Source organism: Triticum dicoccoides, chromosome 2A (assembly GCF_002162155.2).
Source record: "Triticum dicoccoides isolate Atlit2015 ecotype Zavitan chromosome 2A, WEW_v2.0, whole genome shotgun sequence".
Classification (NCBI taxonomy): Eukaryota; Viridiplantae; Streptophyta; class Magnoliopsida; order Poales; family Poaceae; genus Triticum; species Triticum dicoccoides.
The window spans coordinates 665,561,295-665,587,395 of NC_041382.1; the positions used below are offsets into that span (position 1 = coordinate 665,561,295).

General features: G+C 47.2%; 1 pseudogene; it reads right to left on the reverse strand.

Annotated features, from left to right (window-relative positions):
- Window positions 1–26,101, reverse strand: LOC119358064 (annotated as a pseudogene).

The window sequence follows — 26,101 nt, forward strand, 5'->3', positions numbered from 1 at the left end:
TCACCCCGAAGTCAACCGTGCCTCATGCGAAAAAACCCATCTCGATAGGCCTCCACATAAACAATCAAGTTTCCCTTCGGGTAATCAACAGAAACAACAAGCATCACAAGCTCAACAACACCATATGGCTTGGTAGGCAGTTTTCCATCTTGAAAATCAAGCAATAACTCTCTCCCTTCCTTTACACTGTTGGTACTGCAAACAACCTGCCCCGAACACTAATCGGGCCATGGCCCAGCAAAACTCGGATGCCCACGGTAGCCTTGACTGACATAGGCAACATTTCCAGAGCAAACTCAAGCGTGCAACACTTGCGAGGGGTACGTATATGAATCCCATCTTCCAAATGATACATTTCATGAACATAGAAACATGTGAAAGCCAACACATGATCTTCAGGTTCATCTTTGCCTTTTACTTTTAGCTGAACTTCAATGGCAACCGGGTCGATTAACAGAACAACTCAAGACGGGCATGTTAGGCGCATGAAGGGATCCTGCAATGCAAGCATCACAATAATAATCAATTAATTAATTCTTGGACTATTTATTTGAAGGACACATGATCTAGCAGTACTAACAAGCAACAAGAGAGTGAAGGTACACGAAGGGTTAGGATGTAGGTAGAGCTGCACTCATCCACCTTTCGAGCGAGGGTTAGACTATTAAAACAATGAAGGACACACGATCTGGTAGTAATAGCAAGCAACAAGAGAATGAATGTACACAAAGGGTTAGAATGTAGATAGTGTTGGGGAACGTAGCAGAATTTTAAAATTTTCTACGCATCACCAAGATCAATCTATGGAGTCATCTAGCAACGAGGGAGAAAGGAGTGCATCTACATACCCTTGTAGATCGCGCGCGGAAGCGTTCAAGAGAACGGGGTTGATGGAGTCGTACTCGTCGTGATCCAAATCACTGATGACCTAGCGCCGAACGGACGGCACCTCCGCGTTCAACACACGTATGGTTGGGAAGACGTCTCCTCCAACTTGATCCAGCAAGGGGGAAGGAGAGGTTGATGAAGATCCAGCAGCACGACGGCGTGGTGGTGGAAGCAACGGTGATCTCAGCAGGGCTTCGCCAAGCGCAGGGAGATGGAGGAGTGTCACGGGAGGGAGAGGCCAGGGGCTTGGGTGCGGCTACCCTCCCTCCCCCCCACTATATATAGGGTCCCTAAGGGGGGCGCCGGCCCTAGGAGATCCAATCTCCTAGGGCGGGGGCGGCCAAGGGGGTGGCTTGCCCCCCAAGGCAAGTGTGGCACCCCCACCCCTAGGGTTTCCAACCCTAGGCGCAGGGGGAGGCCCAAGGGGGGGCGCACCAGCCCACTAGGGGCTGGTTCCCCTCCCACTTCAGCCCATGGGGCCCTCCGGGATAGGTGGCCCCACCCGGTGGACCCCCGGGACCCTTCCGGTGGTCCCGGTATAATACCGATTACCCCCGAAACTTTCCCGATGGCCGAAACTTGACTTCCTATATATAAATCTTCACCTCCGGACCATTCCAGAACTCCTCGTGACGTCCGGGATCTCATCCGGGACTCCGAACAACTTTTGGATTACCGTATACTAATATCTCAACAACCCTAGCATTACCGAACCTTAAGTGTGTAGACCCTACGGGTTCGGGAGACACGCAGACATGATCGAGACGACTCTCCGGTCAACAACCAACAGCGGGATCTGGATACCCATGTTGGCTCCCACATGCTCCTCGATGATCTCATCGGATGAACCATGATGTCGAGGATTCAATCAACCCGTATACAATTCCCTTTGTCAGTCGGTACGTTACTTGCCCGAGACTCGATCGTCGGTATCCCAATACCTCATTCAATCTCGTTACCGGCAAGTCACTTTACTCGTGCCGTAATGCATGATCCCGTGATCAACCACTTGGTCACATTGAGCTCATTATGATGATGCATTACCGAGTGGGCCCAGAGATTCCTCTCCGTCATACGGAGTGACAAATCCCAGTCTCGATTCGTGCCAACCCAACAGACACTTTCGGAGATACCCGTAGTGTACCTTTATAGTCACCCAGTTACGTTGTGACGCTTGGCACACCCAAAGCACTCCTACGGTATCCGGGAGTTGCACAATCTCATGGTCTAAGGAAATGATACTTGACATTCAAAAAAGCTACATCAAACGAACTACACGATCTTTGAGCTATGCTTAGGATTGGGTCTTGTCCATCACATCATTCTCCTAATGATGTGATCCCGTTATCAATGACATCCAATGTCCATAATCAGGAAACCATGACTATCTTTTGATCAACGAGCTAGTCAACTAGAGGCTCACTAGGGACGTGTTGTGGTCTATGTATTCACACATGTATTACGATTTCCGGATAACACAATTATAGCATGAATAATAGACAATTATCATGAACAAAGAAATATAATAATAACCATTTTATTATTGCCTCTAGGGCATATTTCCAACAGTCTCCCACTTGCACTAGAGTCAATAGTCTAGTTACATTGTGATGAATCGAACACCCATGCAGTTCTAGTGTTGATCATGTTTTGCTCTAGGGAGAGGTTTAGTCAACGGATCTGCCACATTCAGGTCTATATGTACTTTACAAATCTCTATGTCTCCATTTTGAACACTTTCACGAATGGAGTTGAAGCGACGCTTGATATGCCTGGTCTTCCTGTGAAACCTGGGCTCCTTGGCAAGGGCAATAGCTCTAGTGTTGTCACAGAAGAGAGTCATCAGGCCCGACGCATTGGATATGACTCCTAGGTCGGTAATGAACTCCTTCACCCAGACTGTTTCTTGTGCTGCCTCTGAGGCTGCCATGTACTCCGCTTCACATGTAGATCCCGCCACAACGCTTTGCTTGCAACTGCACCAGCTTACTGCCCCACCATTCAAAATATACACGTATCCGGTTTGTGACTTAGAGTCATCCAGATCTGTGTCGAAGCTAGCATCGACGTAACCCTTTACGACGAGCTCTTCGTCACCTCCATAAACGAGAAACATATCCTTAGTCCTTTTTAGGTACTTCAGGATATTCTTGACCGCTGTCCAGTGTTCCATGCCGGGATTACTTTGGTACCTTCCTATCAAACTTACGGCAAGGTTTACATCAGGTCTGGTACACAGCATAGCATACATGATAAACCCTATGGCCGAGGCATAGGGGACGATGCTCATCTTTTCTCTATCTTCTGCCGTGGTCGGGCATTGAGCCGTGCTCAATCTCGTACCTTGCAATACAGGCAAGAACCCCTTCTTTGACTGATCCATTTTGAACTTCTTCAATATCTTGTCAAGGTACGTACTCTGTGAAAGACCAATGAGGCGTCTCGATCTATCTCTATAGATCTTGATGCCTAATATATAAGCAGCTTCTCCAAGATCCTTCATTGAAAAACACTTGTTCAAGTAGGCCTTTATGCTTTCCAAGAATTCTATATCATTTCCCATCAACAGTATGTCATCCACATACAATATAAGAAATGCTACAGAGCTCCTAGTCACTTTCTTGTAAATGCAGGCTTCTCCATAAGTCCGCGTAAACCCAAACGCTTTGATCATCTCATCAAAACGAATGTTCCAACTCCGAGATGCTTGCACCAGCCCATAAATCGAGCGTTGGAGCTTGCACACCTTGTCAGCATTCTTAGGATCGACAAAACCTTCCGGCTGCATCATATACAATTCTTCCTTAAGGAAACCATTAAGGAATGCCGTTTTGACGTCCATTTGCCATATCTCATAATCATAGAATGCGGCAATTGCTAACATGATTCGGACGGACTTCAGCTTCGCTACGGGTGAGAAAGTCTCATCGTAGTCAACCCCTTGAACTTGTCGATAACCCTTAGCGACAAGCCGAGATTTATAGATGGTTACGTTACCATCCGCGTCTGTCTTCTTCTTAAAGATCCATTTATTTTCTATGGCTCGCCGATCATCGGGCAAGTCAATCAAAGTCCATACTTTGTTTTCATACATGGATCCTATCTCAGATTTCATGGCTTCTAGCCATTTGTCGGAATCCGGGCCCGCCATCGCTTCTTCATAGTTCAAAGGTTCACCGTTGTCTAACAACATGATTTCCAAGACAGGGTTGTCGTACCACTCTGGTGCGGAACGTGTCCTCGTGGACCTACGAAGTTCAGTAGCAACTTGATCTGAAGTTTCATGATCATCATCATTAACTTCCTCTCTAGTCGGTGCAGGCACCTCAGGAACATTTTCTTGAGCTGCGCCACTTACCGGTTCAAGAGCTAATACTTCATCGAGTTCTACTTTCCTCCCACTTATTTCTTTTGAGAGAAACTCTTTCTCTAGAAAGGATCCATTCTTGGCAACAAAGATCTTGCCTTCGGATCTGAGGTAGAAGGTATACCCAATAGTTTCTTTAGGGTATCCTATGAAGACGCATTTTTTCGACTTGGGTTCGAGCTTTTCAGGTTGAAGTTTCTTGACATAAGCATCGCATCCCCAAACTTTCAGAAACGACAGCTTAGGTTTCTTCCCAAACCATAATTCATACGGTGTCGTCTCAACGGATTTCGACGGAGTCCTATTTGAAGTGAATGCGACAGTCTCTAAAGCATAGCCCCAAAATGACAGCGGTAAATCGGTAAGAGACATCATAGATCGCACCATATCCAATAGAGTGTGATTACGATGTTCGGACACACCATTACGCTGAGGTGTTCCAGGCGGCATGAGTTGTGAAACTATTCCACATTTTCTTAAGTGTGTGCCAAATTCGTGACTCAAGTATTCTCCCCCACGATCTGATCGCAAGAACTTGATTTTCCTGTCACGTTGATTCTCAACCTCACTCTGAAATTCCTTGAACTTTTCAAAGGTCTCAGACTTGTGTTTCATTAAGTAGATATACCCATATCTACTCAAGTCGTCAGTGAGGGTGAGAACATAACAATAGCCACCGCGAGCCTCAACACTCATTGGACCGCACACATCAGTATGTATGATTTCCAATAAGTTGGTTGCTCGCTCCATTGTTCCTGAGAACGGAGTCTTGGTCATTTTACCCATGAGGCATGGTTCGCACGTGTCAAATGATTCGTAATCAAGAGACTCCAAAAGTCCATCGGCATGGAGCTTCTTCATGCGTTTGACACCTATGTGACCAAGGCGGCAGTGCTGCAAGTATGTGGGACTATCATTATCAACCTTACATCTTTTGGTATTCACACTATGAATATGTGTAACATTACGCTCGAGATTCATTAAGAATAAACCGTTCACCAGCGGAGCATGACCATAAAACATATCTCTCATATAAATAGAACAACCATTATTCTCGGATTTAAATGAGTAGCCATCTCGAATTAAACGAGATCCTGATACAATGTTCATGCTCAAAGTTGGCACTAAATAACAATTATTGAGGTTTAAAACTAATCCCATAGGTAAATGTAGAGGCAGCGTGCCGACGGTGATCACATCGACCTTGGAACCATTCCTGACGCGCATCGTCACCTCATCCTTCGCCAGTCTCCGCTTATTCCGTAGCTCCTGCTTTGAGTTACAAATGTGAGCAACCACACCGGTATCAAATACCCAGGAGCTACTACGAGTACTGGTAAGGTACACATCAATTACATGTATATCACATATACCTTTAGTGTTGCCAGCCTTCTTGTCCGCTAAGTATTTGGGGCATTTCCGCTTCCAGTGACCACTTCCCTTGCAATAAAAACACTCAGTCTCGGGCTTGGGTCCATTCTTGGGCTTCTTCCCGGCAGCTTGCTTACCGGGCGCGGCAACTCCCTTGCCGTCCTTCTTGAAGTTCTTTTTACCCTTGCCTTTCTTGAACTTAGTGGTTTTATTCACCATCAACACTTGATGTTCCTTTTTGATTTCCACCTCTGCTGATTTCAGCATTGAATATACCTCATGAATGGTCTTTTCCATCCCCTGCATATTTAAGTTCATCACAAAGCTCTTGTAGCTCGGTGGAAGCGACTGAAGGATTCTGTCAATGACCGCGTCATCCGGGAGATTAACTCCCAACTGATTCAAGCGGTTATGCAACCCAGACATTTTGAGTATGTGCTCACTGACAGAACTATTTTCCTCCATCTTACAACTGAAGAACTTGTCGGAGACTTCATATCTCTCGACCCGGGCATGAGCTTGAAAAACCATTTTCAGCTCTTCGAACATCTCATATGCTCCGTGTCTCTCAAAACGCTTTTGGAGCCCCGATTCTAAGCTGTAAAGCATGCCACACTGAACGAGGGAGTAATCATCAGCACGTGACTGCCAAGCGTTCATAACGTCTTGGTTCTCTGGGATAGGTGCGTCACCTAGCGGTGCTTCTAGGACATAATCTTTCTTGGCAGCTATGAGGATGATCCTCAGGTTCCGGACCCAGTCTGTATAGTTGCTGCCATCATCTTTCAGCTTGGTTTTCTCTAGGAACGCGTTGAAGTTGAGGACAACGTGGGCCATTTGATCTACAAGACATAGTGTAAAGATTGTAGACTAAGTTCATGATAATTAAGTTCATCTAATCAAATTATTCAATGAACTCCCACTCAGATAGACATCCCTCTAGTCATCTAAGTGAAACATGATCCGAGTCAACTAGGCCGTGTCCGATCATCACGTGAGACGGACTAGTCAACATCGGTGAACATCTTCATGTTGGTCGTATCTTCTATACGACTCATGCTCGACCTTTCGGTCTTCCGCGTTCCGAGGCCATGTCTGTACATGCTAGGCTCGTCAAGTCAACCTAAGTGTATTGCGTGTGTAAATCTGGCTTACACCCGTTGTATTCGAACGTTAGAATCTATCACACCCGATCATCACGTGGTGCTTCGAAACAACGAACCTTCGCAACGGTGCACGGTTAGGGGGAACACTTTCTTGAAATTATTACGAGAGATCATCTTATTTAAGCTACTGTCGTTCTAAGCAAATAAGATGTAAAACATGATAAACATCACATGCAATCAAATAGTGACATGATATGGCCAATATCATTTGCTCCTTTTGATCTCCATCTTCGGGGCTTCATGATCATCGTTTTCACCGGCATGAAACCATGATCTCCATCATCATGATCTCCATCATCGTGTCTTCTTGAAGTTGTCTCGTCATCTATTACTTCTACTACTATGGCTAATGCTTTAGCAATAAAGTAAAGTAATTACATGACATTTATGTTGACACGCAGGTCATAAATAAATAAAGACAACTCCTATGGCTCCTGCCGGTTGTCATACTCATCGACATGCAAGTCGTGATTCCTATTACAAGAACATGATCAATCTCATACATCACATATATCATTAATCACATCATTTTAGCCATATCACATCACACGGCACATGCTGCAAAAACAAGTTAGACGTCCTCTAATTGTTGTTGCAAGTTTTTACGTGGCTGCTATAGGTTTCTAGCAAGAACGTTTCTTACCTGCGCCAAAACCACAACGTGATATGCCAATTTCTATTTACTCTTCATAAGGACCCTTTTCAGCGAATCCGATCCGACTAAAGTGGGAGAGACAGACACCCGCCAGCCACCTTATGCAACTAGTGCATGTCAATCGGTGGAACCAGTCTCACGTAAGCGTACATGTAAGGTCGGTCTGGGCCGCTTCATCCCACGATGCCGCCGAATCAAGATAAGACTAGTAACGGCAAGCAAATTGACAATATCCACGCCCACAACTGCTTTGTGTTCTACTCGTGCATAGAAACTACGCATAGACCTAGCTCATGATGCCACTGTTGGGGAACGTAGTAGAATTTTAAAATTTTCTACGCATCACCAAGATCAATCTATGGAGTCATCTAGCAACGAGGGATAAAGGAGTGCATCTACATACCCTTGTAGATCGCATACGGAAGCGTTCAAGAGAACAGGGTTGATGGAGTCGTACTCGTCGTGATCCAAATCACCGATGACCTAGCGCCGAAAGGACGGCACCTCCGCGTTCAACACACGTACGGTTGGGAAGACGTCTCCTCCAACTTGATCCAGCAAGGGGGAAGGAGAGGTTGATGAAGATCCAGCAGCACGACGGCGTGGTGGTGGAAGCAACGGTGATCTCGGCAGGGCTTCGCCAAGCGCAGGGAGACGGAGTAGTCTCACGGGAGGGAGAGGGAGAGGCCAGGGGCTTGGGTGCGGCTGCCCTCCCTCCCCCCCCCCACTATATATAGGGTCCCTAGGGGGGGCGCCAGCCCTAGGAGATCCAATATCCTAGGGGGCGGCGGCCAAGGGGGTGGCTTGCCCCTCAAGGCAAGTGTGGCGCCCCCCACCCCTAGGGTTTCCAACCGTAGGCGCAGGGGGAGGCCCAAGGGGGGCGCACCAGCCCACTAGGGGCTGGTTCCCCTCCCACTTCAGCCCATGGGGCCCTCCGAGATAGGTGGCCCCACCCGGTGGACCCCCGGGACCCTTCCGGTGGTCCCGGTACAATACCGATTACCCCCGAAACTTTCCCGATGGCCGAAACTTGACTTCCTATATATAAATCTTCACCTCCGGACCATTCCGGAACTCCTCGTGACGTCCGGGATCTCATACGGGACTCCGAACAACTTTCAGGTTACCGTATACTAATATCTCAACAACCCTAGCGTCACCGAACCTTAAGTGTGTAGACCCTACGGGTTCGGGAGACACGCAGACATGACCGAGACGACTCTCCGGTCAATAACCAACAGCGGGATCTGGATACCCATGTTGTCTCCCACATGCTCCTCGATGATCTCATCGGATGAACCACGATGTCGAGGATTCAATCAATCCGTATACAATTCCCTTTGTCAATCGTACGTTACTTGCCCGAGACTCGATGTCGGTATCCCAATACCTCGTTCAATCTCGTTACCGGCAAGTCACTTTACTCGTGCCATAATGCATGATCCCGTGATCAACCACTTGGTCACATTGAGCTGATTATGATGATGCATTACTGAGTGGGCCCAGAGATACCTCTGAGTCATACAGAGTGACAAATCCCAGTCTCGATTCGTGCCAACCCAACAGACACTTTCGGAGATACCTGTAGTGTACCTTTATAGTCACCCAGTTATGTTGTGACGTTTGTCACACCCAAAGCACTCCTACGGTATCCGGGAGTTTCACAATCTCATGGTCTAAGGAAATGATACTTGACATTCAGAAAAGCTACAGCAAACGAACTACACGATCTTTGAGCTATGCTTAGGATTGGGTCTTGTCCATCACATCATTCTCCTAATGATGTGATCCCGTTATCAATGACATCCAATGTCCATAGTCAGGAAACCATGACTATCTTTTGATCAACGAGCTAGTTAACTAGAGGCTCACTAGGGACGTGTTGTGGTCTATGTATTCACACATGTATTACAATTTCCGGATAACACAATTATAGCATGAATAATAGACAATTATCATGAACAAAGAAATATAATAATAACCATTTTATTATTGCCTCTAGGGCATATTTCCAACAGATAGTTGCACTCATCACCTTTTGAGTGAGGGTTTGGGATCTATCCCTAGCGCACCTGAAGATATAGTTGTGTTTAGATCAACCGAGTTCCTAGCAGCAACAAAGCCATAAACCTGCAGTGGCCAGCTGTGACCACACATTAGACTAGTAACTTTGATGGAGAAGATCTGGATGGAACTCTCCGAAATAGCATCTTCTAGGATGGTTCCGGTTGAAGAGTACATGGGACCAAGAGAAGCTGCATGGAAGAAGCACAATTAAGAACATTATTTTTTAAAAGTCAATTAAATTAAGTGATACTCTTCCAGAGAGTGCCTTTATAAAGTCAACTAAAATCACTTAATTTAGTTGACTTCAAAAAATTAGTGTAGGGGTCTCAACTCTAATGATTGGTTCTAAAAAATCAATTAAATTAAGTGATACTTTTCCGGCGAGGTATCTACTCAAATGGTTGGTTCTAAAAAATTCTAACACTTGTCAGATAAATCTACTACTGCAAGTAAAACACACAATACTATCTTGGTCTTTTCTTATGTTCTCATATCGATCTCACGAAATCATGAAGCCAAGCCGAGCAAGGGGGTTGTCTATCGGAGCTAAGCTTTGTTCTTGGATTCATACATTGGTAGATAAAGGGTGTAGATAAAATCAAGTGTAGAGTTTCTTACTTTCCGCGTCGAAGGAACTGAATCTGATGCCGAAGCACCTCTCCCAGAATTTGCACTAGATCTCAATCTCCCGCTCGTCCGAAGTTGTCTTTCTCTTGTCCTTGATGTCGTAGGCTTTATGAAGTTGATGCTCCTTCCTCTCCATAATCGCAATGTACTCTGTGTAGTCCTACACCCCCGCAAGCTCGCTCTCGCCAAGCTCCATGTCATGCTCCCCTATGGGAGCAGCAACCTTCTCCAGTTTTCCTTAGACTCGTGTCGAGGAGTGATACGTCTCCAACGTATCTATAATTTTTTATTGTTCCATGCTATATTATATTCTGTTTTGGATATTATTGGGATTTATTATACACTTTTATGTTATTTTTGGGACTAACCTATTAAGCGGAGGCCCAGCCCAGAATTGTCGTTTTTTTGCCTATTTCAGAGTTTCATAGAAAAAGAATATCAAATGGAGTCCAAACGGAATGAAACCTTCGGGAACGTGATTTTCGAAACGAACATGATCCAGAGGACTTGGACCCTATGTCAAGCAATCAACCAGGAAGGCACGAGGTAGGGGGCACGCCTGCTACCTCTTGAGCTTGCGTTGGATTTCCCCGAAGAGGAAGGGATGATGCAGCAGAGTAGCGTAAGTATTTCCCTCAGTTTTTGAGAACCAAGGTATCAATCCAGTAGGAGGCCACGCTCAAGTCCCTCGTACCTGCACAAAACGATAGCTACTCGCAACCAACGCGATTAGGGGTTGTGAATTCCTTCACGATCACTTACGAGAGTGAGATCTGATAGATATAATATTTTTGGTATAAAGATGCAAAGTGAAAAGTAAAGGCAAAGTAAAAAGGCAAAAAAAGATTAAAGTGATGTAGATTGATATGATGAGAATAGACCCGGGGGCCATAGGTTTCACTAGTGGTTTCTCTCAAGAGCATAAGTATTCTACGGTGGGTGAACAAATTACTATTGAGCAATTGACAGAGTTGAGCATAGTTATGAGAATATCTAGGCATGATCATGTATATAGGCATCACGTCCGTGACAAGTAGACCGAAACGATTCTGCATCTACTACTATTACTCCACTCATCGACCGCTATCCAGCATTGAAAGGATCGATATGGTTGACTAGAGGGAGGGGGGTGAATAGGCAACTAACAATTTTTAGCTTTTCTTTAGCAATTTAAACTTTGCATCAAAATAGGTTGTCTAGATATGCAACTAGATGAGCAACCTATATGATGCAACACGAATAGGAACACAAGCAAGCAAGATATATGAAACAACTAAGCTACACAAGTAAAGGCACGAGATAACCAAAAGTGGAGACGGTGGAGACGAGGATGTGTTGCCGAAGTTCCTTCCCTTTGAGAGGAAGTACGTCTCCGTTGGAGCGGTGTGGAGGCACAATGCTCCCCAAGAAGCCACTAGGGCCACCGTAATCTCCTCACGCCCTCACACAATGTGAGATGCCGTGATTCCACTATTGGTGCCCTTGGAGGCGGTGATCGAACCTTTACAAACGAGGTTGGGGCAATCTCCACAACTCAATTGGAGGCTCCCAAGACACCACGAAGCTTCACCACAATGGACTATGGCTTCACGGTGACCTCAACCGTCTAGGATGCTCAAACACCCAAGAGTAACAAGATCCGCAAGGGATTAGTAGGGGGAATCAAATATCTCTCGGTGGAAGTGTAGATCGGGGCCTTCTCAACCACTCACGAGCAAATCAACAAGTTTGGTTGGCTAGGGAGTGAGATCGGGCGAAAATGGAGCTTGGAGCAATAATGGAGCTTTAATGGTGGAAGAGGTGAGTCAACGGGGAAGAAGGAGACTCTTTATATAGTGTGAGGAAAAGATCCAACCGTTATCCACCTACCAACCCGCGGCCAGCGGTACTACCGCGCATGGCCAGCGGTACTACCGCAAGGCCGCGCGGTAGTACTGCTTGCAACCAAGCGGTACTACCGCATGGCAGTGCGGTACTATCGTACCACCCTACGGTACTGCCGCGACCCCCAGCCAGGGAAACAGACGCAAGCTGGGGTGGTACTTCCGCACGCGCGGTACTACCGCGCCCTCAGTGCGGTACTACCGTAAGGCAAAAATCCCGATAGGGGGAAAGGGGAACTTCCGTGCATACTTCCACAAAAGAACGGAAGTAGCAAAAACTCGACACAATAGTACTGCCGACGGGCGGTACTACTGCCTGACCGCCTAGCATGGTACTACCGCACGGCGAAAGCGGTACTACCGCGGTAGGTGCGGATGTAAAAAATTACATCCGCTCCTACTAACGCAAACGGGCGGCACTAGCCTGGTGGGCAGCGGTCGTACGGCTCCATGGGAGCGGTACTACCGTGAACACCAGCGGTACTACCGAGGATGCCCACGGTACTACCGTTGATCCTGGAGCGGTACTACCACAACCACACAAGCAGCCAGTCAACTGTGGCAGAAAAACGGAGGAAGCTCCAAGGAAGAAAGGAGGGGATAAAAGGAGACGTGTACGTGATGATTCCACCCAAACCTTTCCAACGCGGACCCCCTCTTAATAGTACGGCTTTCCTACGACTCAAATCCACCAAAAGGAAACGTAGAAAAGACGCCATCTTCGTCAGTCTTCAAGGGGCACCCAATCGTGTTGTGCCTAGAAGGGAAGAGTCTGGAAAGCTCATGGCACACGATTAGTCCGCAAATGCGTTGTCATCAATCACCAAAACACTTAGGGATAAATATGACCTTACAATCTCCCCCTTTTTGGTGGATTGATGACAAAACGGGATTTGCACAAGGAAAAATACTATTGAGTAAAAGCAAACCCCTCCTCTCTATAATATAGACGGGCTCCCTCTAAAAGTGTGCCACCTAGATGAGCACGAATGCTAGGAATCGAGCTCCCCCTATATTATAGAGACAAGACAAATTTATCACTAGACAAGATAGTACAAACATAAGATAACTAATATAAATAGAGTGCTTAACTAAGATAGCTAGAGTGCATATGTCTTACACCATATGGAGGAAAGGTCTCGGAAGCACAAACCGAACTAAAGTAAACGAGGTCCAAACGACAAAGCAAACAAAGCAAACAAGCACACCAAACACAACGCAAATCCCTACACTCTCTCCCCCTTTGGCATCGAGACGCCAAAAAGGCATAGAGGACACCTACAACACACGTGGTGGCTCAAGCAGAGAAGTCGTCCCACTGCTCCTCATGCTCCTCGTCAGACTCAGCGGCAGGGATAGTCTCCTCCATGTCATCCTCTGAACTGGTCCACTTGTAGCCCTACTTAGACATCTAGGCATCCTCAGGAGTGATGACGTCCTCAGACCCGCCAGACACATCCTCTCCAAAGAGCCTCATCACCTTCTTGTCACGGCGGCGACTCTCCTTGTCAGCCACGTGAGCCCTGTACTGTCCCTTCGCTTGCATGCAGAAGAGAGTCTTCATCTTGTCCTTCAGCTTCTTGGCCCATGATGGCTCAGAGGAATAAGTGGTGGACCTGGTAGCATGGTCCTCAGCAGCACGGTCCTCAGCACGGTCCTCAGCAGCCTCCCCCTGACCAGAAGCCCTCCTAGCAGAAGATGCCTCAGCACGAGTAGTGGTGTTCGCCTAGTTGGGCTTGACGCGGAGGCAGATGGACTCATGGCGGATCCAGTCTGGAGCAAGGAACTCATCACCTGGAAACGTCTTCTCCCAAGTGGTAGAGAGCAGCAGAAACAGGTACGGTCCATAGATAGGAACCTTGCGAGTGAACACCGCAAACCGAAGCTCACACCACATGATGTGAGAGACATCAAGTGGCTGAGTCTGAGAAGTACGTGCCTCTGCACACAAGAGCAACATGTCCACTAGATATGCATGAACCTTGTCCTTGTCGCCAATGCGTGGGAACAGAGTGTTGCGGAAGATGCGATGCATGATATCCAGAAAAGAGTTCAACACCCAAGTAGACTTTCCATTGGGGAGTACCTTCTCAACAAGGAAGGGCTGAAGCAGGTTCTTGTTGGCAGACTCAGAGTTGGCATGGGGGCGGACGCCAACGGGGGTGTGAAGCCCATCATCGGGAATGTGCAGCAGATCCATGAACTCCTTCCAAGTAGCAAACAGCTGACGGCCATTGGTCATCCAAGTCATCCTCCGGTCCTCCCCGGGATGAAAGTACACTGAGGCAAAGAACTGACAGATAAGCACAGGGTCATAGTCAAGGTGAAAGGAGATCACCGGCTCAATAGCAAACTGCTCCACCAAGTCCAGAGCCTCTCCAAAATAGTCACGAAACTTTTCTTTCCGCATGTGCTGCATATCTATCCACTTGACATCCACGTAGGTGTTCTGCTTGTTCTTGATCACATCCAGATAGATGAGAACCTGTTGCTTGGTCTAGAACATCTCGGTGCCTTTGAGGGTAGCCCGAGGATTCACATAGGGATTGATCCTCCGGTGCTCGATATACTCAGTGGCGGAGATCTCATCCATGGCCTTAGCCGGTTCCTTTTGCTTGCTTGCAACAGACTTGACATGCGCTTGGGGGCATTGGATCCCTCTGGGGCTTCATCTTGGGGGTTGCGCAGACACTTGGAGCCAGTGTCTCGACTGGGATTGGAACGGCGAGAGCCACCACCTGAGACACAGAACGCAAAAACACCCACAACAGCCAAGAGAGATTAATGCAAAGATCACAACAAAGTCAAGTGAAACAAGTAGAAAGCACACATGATACATGCCTAGAGAGAGATTTGATCCCTGCGGTAGTATTGCCAAGAGCTGCGGAGCTAAGAGAGTAGTACGGCTCATAGACGCGGTAGTACCGTGCAGGAGCACGGTAGTACCGGGTGTAGGAGTGGTAGTACGCCCTTAGCACCGCGGCCGGCGCGGTAGTACCGCGTCCGCGAAGCGGTAGTACCGCTCGGTGCGGTAGTACCGCGCCTGACCACGGGCGGTAGTATCGCAAGAGCGGTAGTACCGCGGGCACGGTAGTACCGCACCGCATCAGATCTGAACTTGTTCAAATCTGAGAAAGCCCGCGAAACCACGGCGGTACTACGGTAGGACAAAGCTACCACAAGATAGCATATCAAGTATGTTTCCTACGCATCACGACTCTCCTACTTCCTACTCTTGCATAGATTTGGCCTAAAATCTCAAGAACAACAAGTTTCTCCCCAAAAACCTAGAAGCAAGAGAACAGCCAAGAAAAAGAGGGATTTGGGGAAAAACCTTGGTCCATGGCAAGAGGAAGTGGTGGGGAACGATCCCACCGGTCGGAATCCGAGGAGAGTGGTCGGAGATGGAGATCCGGCGAGGGCCTCCAGCGCCGTTCTTGAGAGGGAGAGACGTGGAGAGAGAGATAGTGAATGGGTATGGGGAGTGGTAACTCCCCTGCCCGAGTCATAACCCCCACGCGCCCTTGACGGCGCGGTAGTACCGTGCCCAGACACGGTAGTACCGCATGGTGCGGTAGTACCGTGCTGTGGCGCGGTAGTACCGTGCTGTGGCGCGGTAGTACCGTGCCTCCCAAGCGGTAGTACCGCGCCCAGACGCGGTAGTACCATGGGCTCAAGAAGATGCACGTTTCGAGCTTGAAAAAAAACTTGATCTTTGCACAAACTACTCCGAGCCAACACAACACCACAAGACCACGCAACACACAAAACCAGAAAGGCACACGACAAATGAACCAACCACGAGACACCACCTCTCCAAAAGAGAGGGCGGTGGCCGTAGCCACCTATGTTTGAGTCAATTGGTATGGCACCGCGAAGAATTATCCTTGGGTCCATGACCAAAACTCGTCTTTGAAGCACAAGTACCATCAAAAATGGCTAATGTGAAAGACTTGATTGATTTATGCATAATGGGGGGAGGGAGAGTTCATTGATAGAACATCACTCCCCCTATGTCCATGCCTACATCTAAATAGGACAACACGTTGAGTATGGTGGGGTGTGCAAGGGTTCAAGCAACATTGCTCGAATCGATGATATTTAGCTCATGCCTTAACTTGCGAAATCTTGCTTCATCCAAGGGCTTCGTGAAGATATCTGCAAGGTTATCATGAGTGTTGACGTAGTTGAGCTCGATCTCTCCTCGCCTAATGTGATCCCAGATGAAGTGATACCGGATCTCAATATGCTTCGTCTTGAAGTGTTGCACCGGGTTGAGAGAGATCTTGATGGCACTTTCATTGTCACACCAAAGAGGCACTTTGTCACAAGTGACACCATAATCCTTTAAAGTTTGCCTCATCCATAAGAGTTGTGCACAACAACTACCGGCCGCAACATACTCCGCTTCGGTGGACGAGAGAGACACACAACTTTGCTTTTTGGAAGACCAACTTACCAAAGAGCAACCAAGGAATTGGCACCCTCCGTAAGTGCACTTCCTATCCACTTTGTCTCCCGCCCAATCGGAATCTGAGTACCCTACAAGCTTGAAGTTTGATCCTCTTGGGTACCATAAGCCAAAGTTTGGGGTATGAGCCAAATATCGAAAGATTCCTTTGACCGCCACATAGTGACTTTCCTTAGGTGCGGCTTCAAACCGTGCACAAATTCCCACACTCAACATGATGTCCAGTCAAGATGCACAAAGGTAAAGCAAGGATCCAATCATGGAACGATATACCTTTTGATCCACCACTTTACCATTGGGATCTAAGTCAATTTGGCACTTGGTGGGCATTGGAGTGGAAGCCGGCTTGACATCACTTAGCTTGAATCTCTTGAGCATGTCTTGAGTGTATTTGGATTGATTGATGAAGGTTCCTTCTCTTCTTTGCTTCACTTCGAACCCTAGAAATAACTTCAACTCCCCCATGGAGGACATCTCGAACTTTGAGGTCATGAGAGCGACAAATTCCTCATTGAAAGCTTTGTTAGGAGAACCAAAGATAATATCATCAACATATAATTGGCACACAAACAACTCCCCTTTGACCTTCTTAGTAAAAAGAGTGGGGTCGATTATCCCAACTTCAAACCCACGGTCTTGTAACAACTCGGTAAGGTGGTCATACCACGCACGTGGGGCTTGTTTAAGGCCATAGAGTGCCTTATCGAGTTGATACACATGATCGGGAAAGTAGGGATCCTCGAACCCGGGGGGTTGCTTGACGTACACCAATTCATTAATGGGACCATTAAGAAAAGCACTCTTCACATCCATTTGATGTAACTTAAAGTTATGATGAGAAGCATATGTAATCAACATGTGAATGGATTCAAGACGAGCAACGGGAGAAAAGGTTTCACCGTAGTCAATACCCTCGACTTGGGAGTAGCCTTGTGCTACCAAACGAGCCTTGTTGCGAATGATAATCCCATGGACATCTTGCTTGTTCTTGAATATCCACTTGGTTCCAATGACATTGTGGTTCCCTGTTGGCCTTGGCACCAATCTCCACAATTTGTTGCGCTCGAAGTTGTTGAGTTCTTCGTGCATGGCATTGAGACAATCCGGATCTTCTAGCGCCTCATAGACCTTGAGGGGTTCCACACAAGAGACAAACGCGTGATGCTCACAATAATTTGCTAATTTTCTACGAGTGCTTACCCCCTTTCTTAAGCTTCCAAGCACATTCGTCATGAGATGATCCTTGGTGGAGAGCTTGGAAGCAACCTTGGCGGCACGACGCTCTAATTCCTCCTCGGTGGTGAGTTGAGGAGCGATTACTTGATCATCTTGAGCGCCGTCATGAACTTGTTCTTGATCTTGAACTTGCTCGGGGGAGAGAGCTTGACCTTGGGCATCACTTGGTGTGTCCACACCATCTTGAGTATGATCTAGCCCTTGGTCTTGTTCATGAGGTTGAGGGCCTTCACTTTGTTCTTCGGAAGCATGTGGGCCTTGGGTTGGTGATGGCTCCACTTGAGTGGAGCATTGTCCTTCTCCTTCGGCCACAAGGGGTTCCTCAATGGGTAGGATGAAATCAACACCCATTCTTCTTATGGCTTGAGGAGGAATTTCATCACCTACATCACAAGTGCCATTTTGCTCCACTTGGGAGCCGTTATTCTCATCAAATTCCACGTTACACGTCTCCTCAATAAGTCCCGTGGATTTATTGAGGACACGGTAAGCATGAGAGTTTGTAGCATAACCAACAAATATGCCCTCATAAGCTCTAGCCTCAAATTTAGACAACCGAACACCTTTCTTGAGAATGAAACACTTACACCCGAATACCCGGAAGTACTTGAGGTTGGGCTTGTTATCGGTGAGTATCTCATATGGAGTCTTGTTCAAGCCCTTGCGGAGGTAGAGCCGATTGGATGCATGACACGCGGTGTTGATGGCTTCGGCCCAAAAGTTGTACGGAGACTTGAACTCCGCCATCATGGTCCTTGCCGCATCCATCAACATCCGGTTCTTCCTCTCCGCAACACCATTTTGTTGAGGGGTGTACGGTGCGGAATATTGATGCTTGATTCCCTCATCACTAAGAAATTCATCCAAGGTGTAGTTCTTGAACTCGGTGCCATTGTCACTTCTTATTGTCAAGATCTTTGCATTGTGTTGAAGTTGTGCTTCATTTGCAAAGTCGATGACGGTTTGTTGGGTCTCGCTCTTCCTCTTGAAGAAATACACCCACGTGTACCTTGAGTAGTCATCCACAATCACCAAGCAATACTTCCTACCTCCAAGACTATCAAAGGATGGAGGCCCAAAGAGATCCATGTGAAGGAGCTGCAAAGGCCTCTTTGAATAAATAGTCGTGGGAGGGTGAGCCTTCTCATGTAGCTTTCCTTCGATACAGGCACTGCAAGCACGATCTTTAGCAAAACTAACATTCGTTAGTCCATGGACATGGTCCCCCTTTAGGAGACTTTGCAAAGATCTCATATTGACATGGGCTAAACGGCGATGCCAAAGCCATCCCACATCAACTTTAGCCATTAGGCATGTCGCGGTCTTAGTGGGTCGCTCTGAAAAGTTAATCACATATAGACCGTTCTCGACATGCCCAACAAAGGCTACTTTAAGAGTCTTGCTCCACAAGAGGGCCACGGTATCGATATCAAAGAAAGTGGCAAAGCCCATGATTGCAAGTTGACGAACGGAAAGTAAATTGTATGCAAGGGACTCAACAAGCATGACCTTCTCGATCGTGAGATCATGAGAGATGACAACCTTGCCAAGTCCCAATACCTTAGATGGAACCTTGTGCATGTCCACCACCAAGTCCTTACTTCTGGTCATATGATTTGTAGCTCCGCTATCGAGCAACCATGATCCACCACCGGAAGCAAACACCTAAAAGAGATCAATGCTTGGTTTTCGGTACCCATTTTGTAATGGGTCCTTTGATGTTAGTAACAAGGGTCTTAGGAACCCAAATAGACCATTCAATGTACTCATGAAGAGAACCAACAAATTTGGCATAAACATGCCCATCACTAGCACGGCACAACACATAAGAAGGATTAAAATCGCCGGCTTTGTTGGGAGAGGTGACATTGCCCTTCTTGACTTTGTTCTTCTTCTCCTCCTCGGGGACACTCTCTCCCGTCCTCACAAAGGTTTGCATGAGGGGAGGAGGTCGTTTGGTCTTGTCATTCTTCTTCTTGTTCTTGGAGTCGGGGACGTACCCAACCCCTTCCTTCGCCAAACCTCCCTTTTGGTTGATCAAGAGATCGTTGAGGTTCTTCTTGCCTTGTATGCAAGTCGCAAGACCTCTCTCAAGTTGCGCCTTCAACTTAGCATTTTCCTCAACAAGATGTATATGCTCACAACACGGGTTAGTAGCATTTGCATTATCAATTAAAACCATATGAGGAAAAGTTGCTTTCTCCTTAGTTAGCTTCACTTGGAGTTGATCATGAGACTCCTTGAGACTAGCGTGAATACCCTTCAAGGCCTTGTGGGCCTTGTCAAGTATATCAAACTCCTCTTTGAGTCTAGCAAGATCAACCCCGAGTTTGGCCTTCTCGGAATTTAGCACACGAGAAACAACGAGGGCATGATCATAATCTTTCTCTAACTTAGCATGATCAACATTGTGTGGCTCCTCAAGAGCCAAACGAAGACCACGCTCTTCCTCAAGAGCATTGGAAAGATCCGAAATCTCATCGGCATAGTCACGACTATGCCCTTCCATCTTCGAGATGGTGTCTTCGCGAGCCTCGATCATGTCATTGGCCTCACCAAGTTGTTCCAAGAGAGCAACAAAGTGCTTCTTGGATTTTCTCTTGAGTTTGCCCATAAAGGCCTCAAACTCGTTAGCCTCCACATTAGCTCCCTCAACTTCATTAATGCTATCCGATGGGGAAGGATGATTAATGATGGTAGTTTTGATGTTGGAGGTTACCTTGTTGGTGGCTTTAGCCATGAGGCGCTTGGCGGTGATGCTCTCGTTGGGTGAGTCAAAGAGAGACACTCGTGAAGTTGTTGCAATGGCAACGGAGGCCATGGCAACCGACTCATCATCTTCATCATCGTCATCATCCTCATTGTACTCTTCTTGCACAACCAAGGCCTTGGGAGGAGTCTTCTTGGTGAAGTTGTTCTTGTTGGGGAACGACTTGGCCTTGTCCTTTCGGATGAGTTTGCCACCGTTGTCTTCCCTCTTCTCATACGGGCATTCCGCAACAAAATGACTCACATTGCTGCAATTGCAGCAAGTCCTTACATGTTGCTTGCCCCTTGTGCCACTCGAGTTGTTTTTGCAAAAGTTGGGCCTTGAGTTTTTCTTGCTCTAAAATTGCCTTGAAGCAAGTGCCATATGTTCATGATATGCATACTTCGTATCTTCAGGGTTGCTCTCCTCTTCTTCCTCTTCTTCTTCTTCCATGGTGAGCTTGGCCTTCAATGCAAGGTTAGGCTTCTTAGCCCGTTGAGAATGGAGCACCGCATTGTCGGCGGTCTTGTCCAAAATGTTCATGGCCACAAACTCATCCAACACTTCGCTTGAGGTCAAAGTATGGAAGTCCGGTCTTTGGCAAATGATGGAGGACATGGCCTTGTGGTAGGGCATCATTGCCTTGAGGAATTTGCGCTTGATCCAATTGTCATACGTGTCCTTGCTCTCGTGATCTCGTAGTGAGACCGCGAGTTTGGTGACTCTCCGATAAAGCTCACGAGGTTCTTAATCTTCCTTCATTGCAAACTCATCGGCCTCATCTTGTACCACTTCATAGTTGGAGCGTTGAATGCTTGCGCTTCCCCGGTAGAGAGACACGACACAATGCCATGCATCTTTGGCCAAGGCGAAGGGACGAAGATGAGGTAGGTCTTCGGGTGGAATTGCATCTTGAATGATGAAGAGAGCATTCTCATTGAATTGATTGTCCGCGGCTTCTCGAGGAGTGAAGTTGCTTGGATCATGTGGATAGAAACCTTCTTCAATGATTCTCCAAAGGTTAGTGTTCACATGATTTAAATGACGTTTAAAGCGGTAAACCCAAGAATCAAAATCCTCATTTTTCACAATCTTAGGAGGAGGACCGGCATGATTCAAATGAGTAGAAGGAACCGGTCCACCATAAACAAGTGGTGGTTCCACATGGGCAAAGATGACGGTGCCATTCTTGCCACTAGAAGAAGGAGCCTTTTCACTACTAGCTTCCCCCTTGTCGGGGATAGCATCCGACACCTTGTTGGCGGGATCCCCCACTTTCAACGGTGCGGTGGATAGTTTAAGCCCCTCAAGAAATTTAGTAAACATGCTTTCAACTTCGGTCGTCGTGGAGGTTTTCAATGTCTCCAAGGCTATATTGAACTCCTCACGAGAGACCGAAGTTCCCCCATCGCCCGTAGACGAGATAGGATTCACGCCGGAGTGTTCCTCCGCTCTGTCTACGGTATCAACCATACTCTTCGGATGGTAAAGTCCTTAATAAAGAGACGAGGCTCTGATACCAACTGAAAGATCGATATGGTTGACTAGAGGGGGGGTGAATAGGCAACTAACAATTTTTAGCTTTTCTTTAGCAATTTAAACTTCGCATCAAAATAGGTTGTCTAGATATGCAACTAGATGAGCAACCTATATGATGCAACACGAATAGGAACACAAGCAAGCAAGATATATGAAACAACTAAGCTACACAAGTAAAGGCACGAGATAACCAAAAGTGGAGACGGTGGAGATGAGGATGTGTTGCCGAAGTTCCTTCCCTTTGAGAGGAAGTACGTCTCCGTTGGAGCGGTGTGGAGGCACAATGCTCCCCAAGAAGCCACTAGGGCCACCTTAATATCCTCATGCCCTCACACAATGCGAAATGTCATGATTCCACTATTGGTGCCCTTGGAGGCGGCGACCGAACCTTTACAAACGAGGTTGGGGCAATCTCCACAACTCAATTGGAGGATCCCAACGACACCATGAAGCTTCACCACAATGGATTGTGGCTTCGCGGTGACCTCAACTGTCTAGGATGCTCAAACACCCAAGAGTAACAAGATCCACAAGGGATTAGTAGGGGGAATCAAATATCTCTCGGTGGAAGTGTAGATCGGGGCCTTCTCAACCACTCCCGAGCAAATCAACAAGTTTGGTTGGCTAGGGAGTGAGATCGGGCGAAAATGGAGCTTTAATGGTGGAAGAGGTGAGTCAACGGGGAAAAAGGAGACTCTTTATATAGTGTGAGGAAAAGATCCAACCGTTATCCACCTACCAGCCCGCGGCCAGCGGTACTACCGCGCATGGCCAGCAGTACTACCGCAAGGCCGCGCGGTAGTACTGCTTGCAACCAAGCGGTACTACCGCATGGCAGTGCGGTACTACCGTACCACCCTACGATACTGCCGCGACCCCCAGCCAGGGAAACAGACGCAAGCTGGGGCGGTAGTACCGCACCCTCAGTGCGGTACTACCGTAAGGCAAAAATCCCGATAGGGGGAAAGGGGAACTTCCGTGCATACTTCCGCAAAAGAACGGAAGTAGCAAAAACTCGACACAGTAGTACTGCCGAGGGGTGGTACTACTGCCTGACCGCCTAGCGCAGTACTACCGCAGGGCGAAAGCGGTACTACCGCGGTAGGTGCGGATGTAAAAAATTACATCTGCTCCTACTACCGCAAACGGGCGGCACTAGCCTGGTGGGCAGCGGTAGTACGGCTCCATGGGAGCGGTACTACTGTGAACACCAGCGGTACTACCGTGGATGCCCACGGTACTACCGTTGATCCTGGAGCGGTACTACCGCAACCACACAAGCAGCCAGTCAACCGTGGCAGAAAAACGGAGGAAGCTCCAAGGAAGAAAGGAGGGGATAAAAGAAGACGTGTACGTGATGATTCCACCCAAACCTTTCCAACGCGGACCCCCTCTTAATAGTACGGCTTTCCTACGACTCAAATCCACCAAAAGGAAACGTAGAAAATACGCCGTCTTCGTCAGTCTTCGAGGGGCACCCAATCGTCTTGTGCCTAGCAGGGAAGAGTCTGGAAAGCTCATGGCACACGATTAGTCCGCAAATGCGTTGTCATCAATCACCAAAACACTTAGGGAAAAATATGACCTTACAAGCATGCATCTAGAGTATTAAGTTAAAAACAGAGTAACGCTTTAAGCAAGATGACATGATGTAGAGAGATAAATTCATGCAATATGAAATAAACCCCATCTTGTTATCCTCGATGGCAACGATACAATACGTGCCTTGCTGCCCCTTCTGTCACTGGGAAAGGACACCGCAAGATCGAACCCAAAGCTAAGCACATCTCCCATGGCAAGAACTACCAATCTAGTTGGCCAAACCAAACGGATAATTCGAAGAGACTTGCAAAGATAACCAATCATACATAAAAGAATTCAGAGAAGATTCAAATATTATTCATAGATAGACTTGATCATAAACCCACAATTCATCAGTCTCAACAAACACACCGCAAAAAGAAGAAGATTACATCGAATAGATCTCCACGAGGGAGGGGGAGAACTTTGTATTGAGATCCAAAAAGAGAGAAGAAGCCATCTAGCTACTAACTATGGACCCGAAGGTCTGAGGTAAACTACTCACACTTCATCGGAGAGGCTATGATGATGTAGAAGCCCTCCGTGATGATGGCCCTCTCCGGTGGAGCTCTGGAACAGGCCCCAACATGGGATCTCGTGGATACAGAAAGTTGCGGCGGTGGAATTAGGTTTTTGGCTCCTATTCTGATCGTTTGGGGGTACGTAGGTATATATAGGAGGAAGGAGTACGTCGGTGGAGCACCGAGGGGCCCACGAGGCAGGGGGCGCGCCCCCCACCCTCGTGACTGCCTCTCCGATGCCTTGGCATAGGGTCCAAGTCTCCTGGATCACGTTCGGTGAGAAAATCACGTTCCCGAAGGTTTCATTCCGTTTGGACTCCGTTTGATATTTTGTTTCTCTGAAATACTGAAATAGGCAAAAAATAGCAATTCTGGGTTGGGCCTCCGGTTAATAGGTTAGTCCAGAAAATAATATAAAAGTGGAAAATAAAGCCCAATATAGTCCAAAACAGTAGATAATATAGCATGGAGCAATCAAAAATTATAGATACGTTGGAGACGTATCAGCGGCTACCCCCCCCCCCCCAGGCGCGCCCTCCACCCTCGCGGGGCCCATGTTGCTCCACCGACGTACTCCTTCCTCCTATATATACCTACGTACCCCAAACTACCAGATACGGAGCCAAAACCCTAATTCCACCGCTGTAACTTTCTGTATCCACGAGATCCCATCTTGGGGCGTTTCTCGGAGCTCAGCCGGAGGGGGTATCGATCACGGAGGGCTTCTACATCAACACCATGGCCTCTCCGATGAAGTGTGAGTAGTTTACTTCAGACCTACGGGTCCATAGTTATTAGCTAGATGGCTTCTTCTCTCTTTTTGGATCTCAATACAAAGTTCTCCCCCTCTCTTGTGGAGATCTATTCGATGTAATCTTCTTTTGCGGTGTGTTTGTTGAGACTGATGAATTGTGGGTTTATAATCAAGTTTATCTATGAACAATATTTGAATATTCTGAATTCTTTTATGTATGATTCGTTATCTTTGCAAGTCTCTTCAAATTATCAGTTTGGTTTAGCCTACTAGATTGATCTTCCTTGCAATGGGAGAAGTGCTTAGCTTTGGGTTCAATCTTGCGGTGTCCTTTCCCAGTGACAGTAGGGGAAGCAAGGCATGTATTGTATTGTTGCCATCGAGGATAACAAGATGGGGTTTATATCATATTGCATGAGTTTATCCCTCTACATCATGTCATCTTACTTAAAGCGTTACTCTGTTCTCTTGAACTTAATACTCTAGATGCATGCTGGATAGCGGTCGATGTGTGGAGTAATAGTAGTAGATGCTGGCAGGAGTCGGTCTATTTGTCTTGGAAGTGATGCCCATATACATGATCATACCTAGATATTCTCATAACTATGCTCAATTCTGTCAATTGCACAACAGTAATTTCTTCACCTACCGTAATACTTATACTTTCGACAGAAGCCTCTAGCGAAACCTATGGCCCCCGGGTCTATTTTCCATCGTATTAATCTTCCAATACTTAGTTATTTCATTTTTCATTTATTTTACTTGCATCTTTATTTCTCTTTATCATAAAAATACCAAAAAAATTATCTTATCATATCTATCAGATCTCACTCTCGTAGGTGCCCGTGAAGGGATTGCCAACCCCTTTATCGCGTTGATTGCGAGGAGTTTATTTGTTTGTGTAGGTGCGAGGGACTCGTGCGTGGCCTCCTACTGGATTGATACCTTGGTTCTCAAAAACTGAGAGAAATACTTACGCTGCTCTGCTGCATCACCCTTTCCTCTTCAAGGAAAAACCAATGCAGTGCTCAAGAGGTAGCAAGGAGGTGGTTGTGGGTCATGAAGAAGTCACTCCCGCCTCCTCCAGATCCACTCCTGGAACTCTCAATGGGCCTCAGGTTAGCCGAACGCGCCTTTCTGATGCTCTTCATCTTCATCCTTGGCTCCGTATCGGACTCGCCCATGGAGATCTCCATCCCCGCCAACCCGCTCTCGAGCAGCTCCAT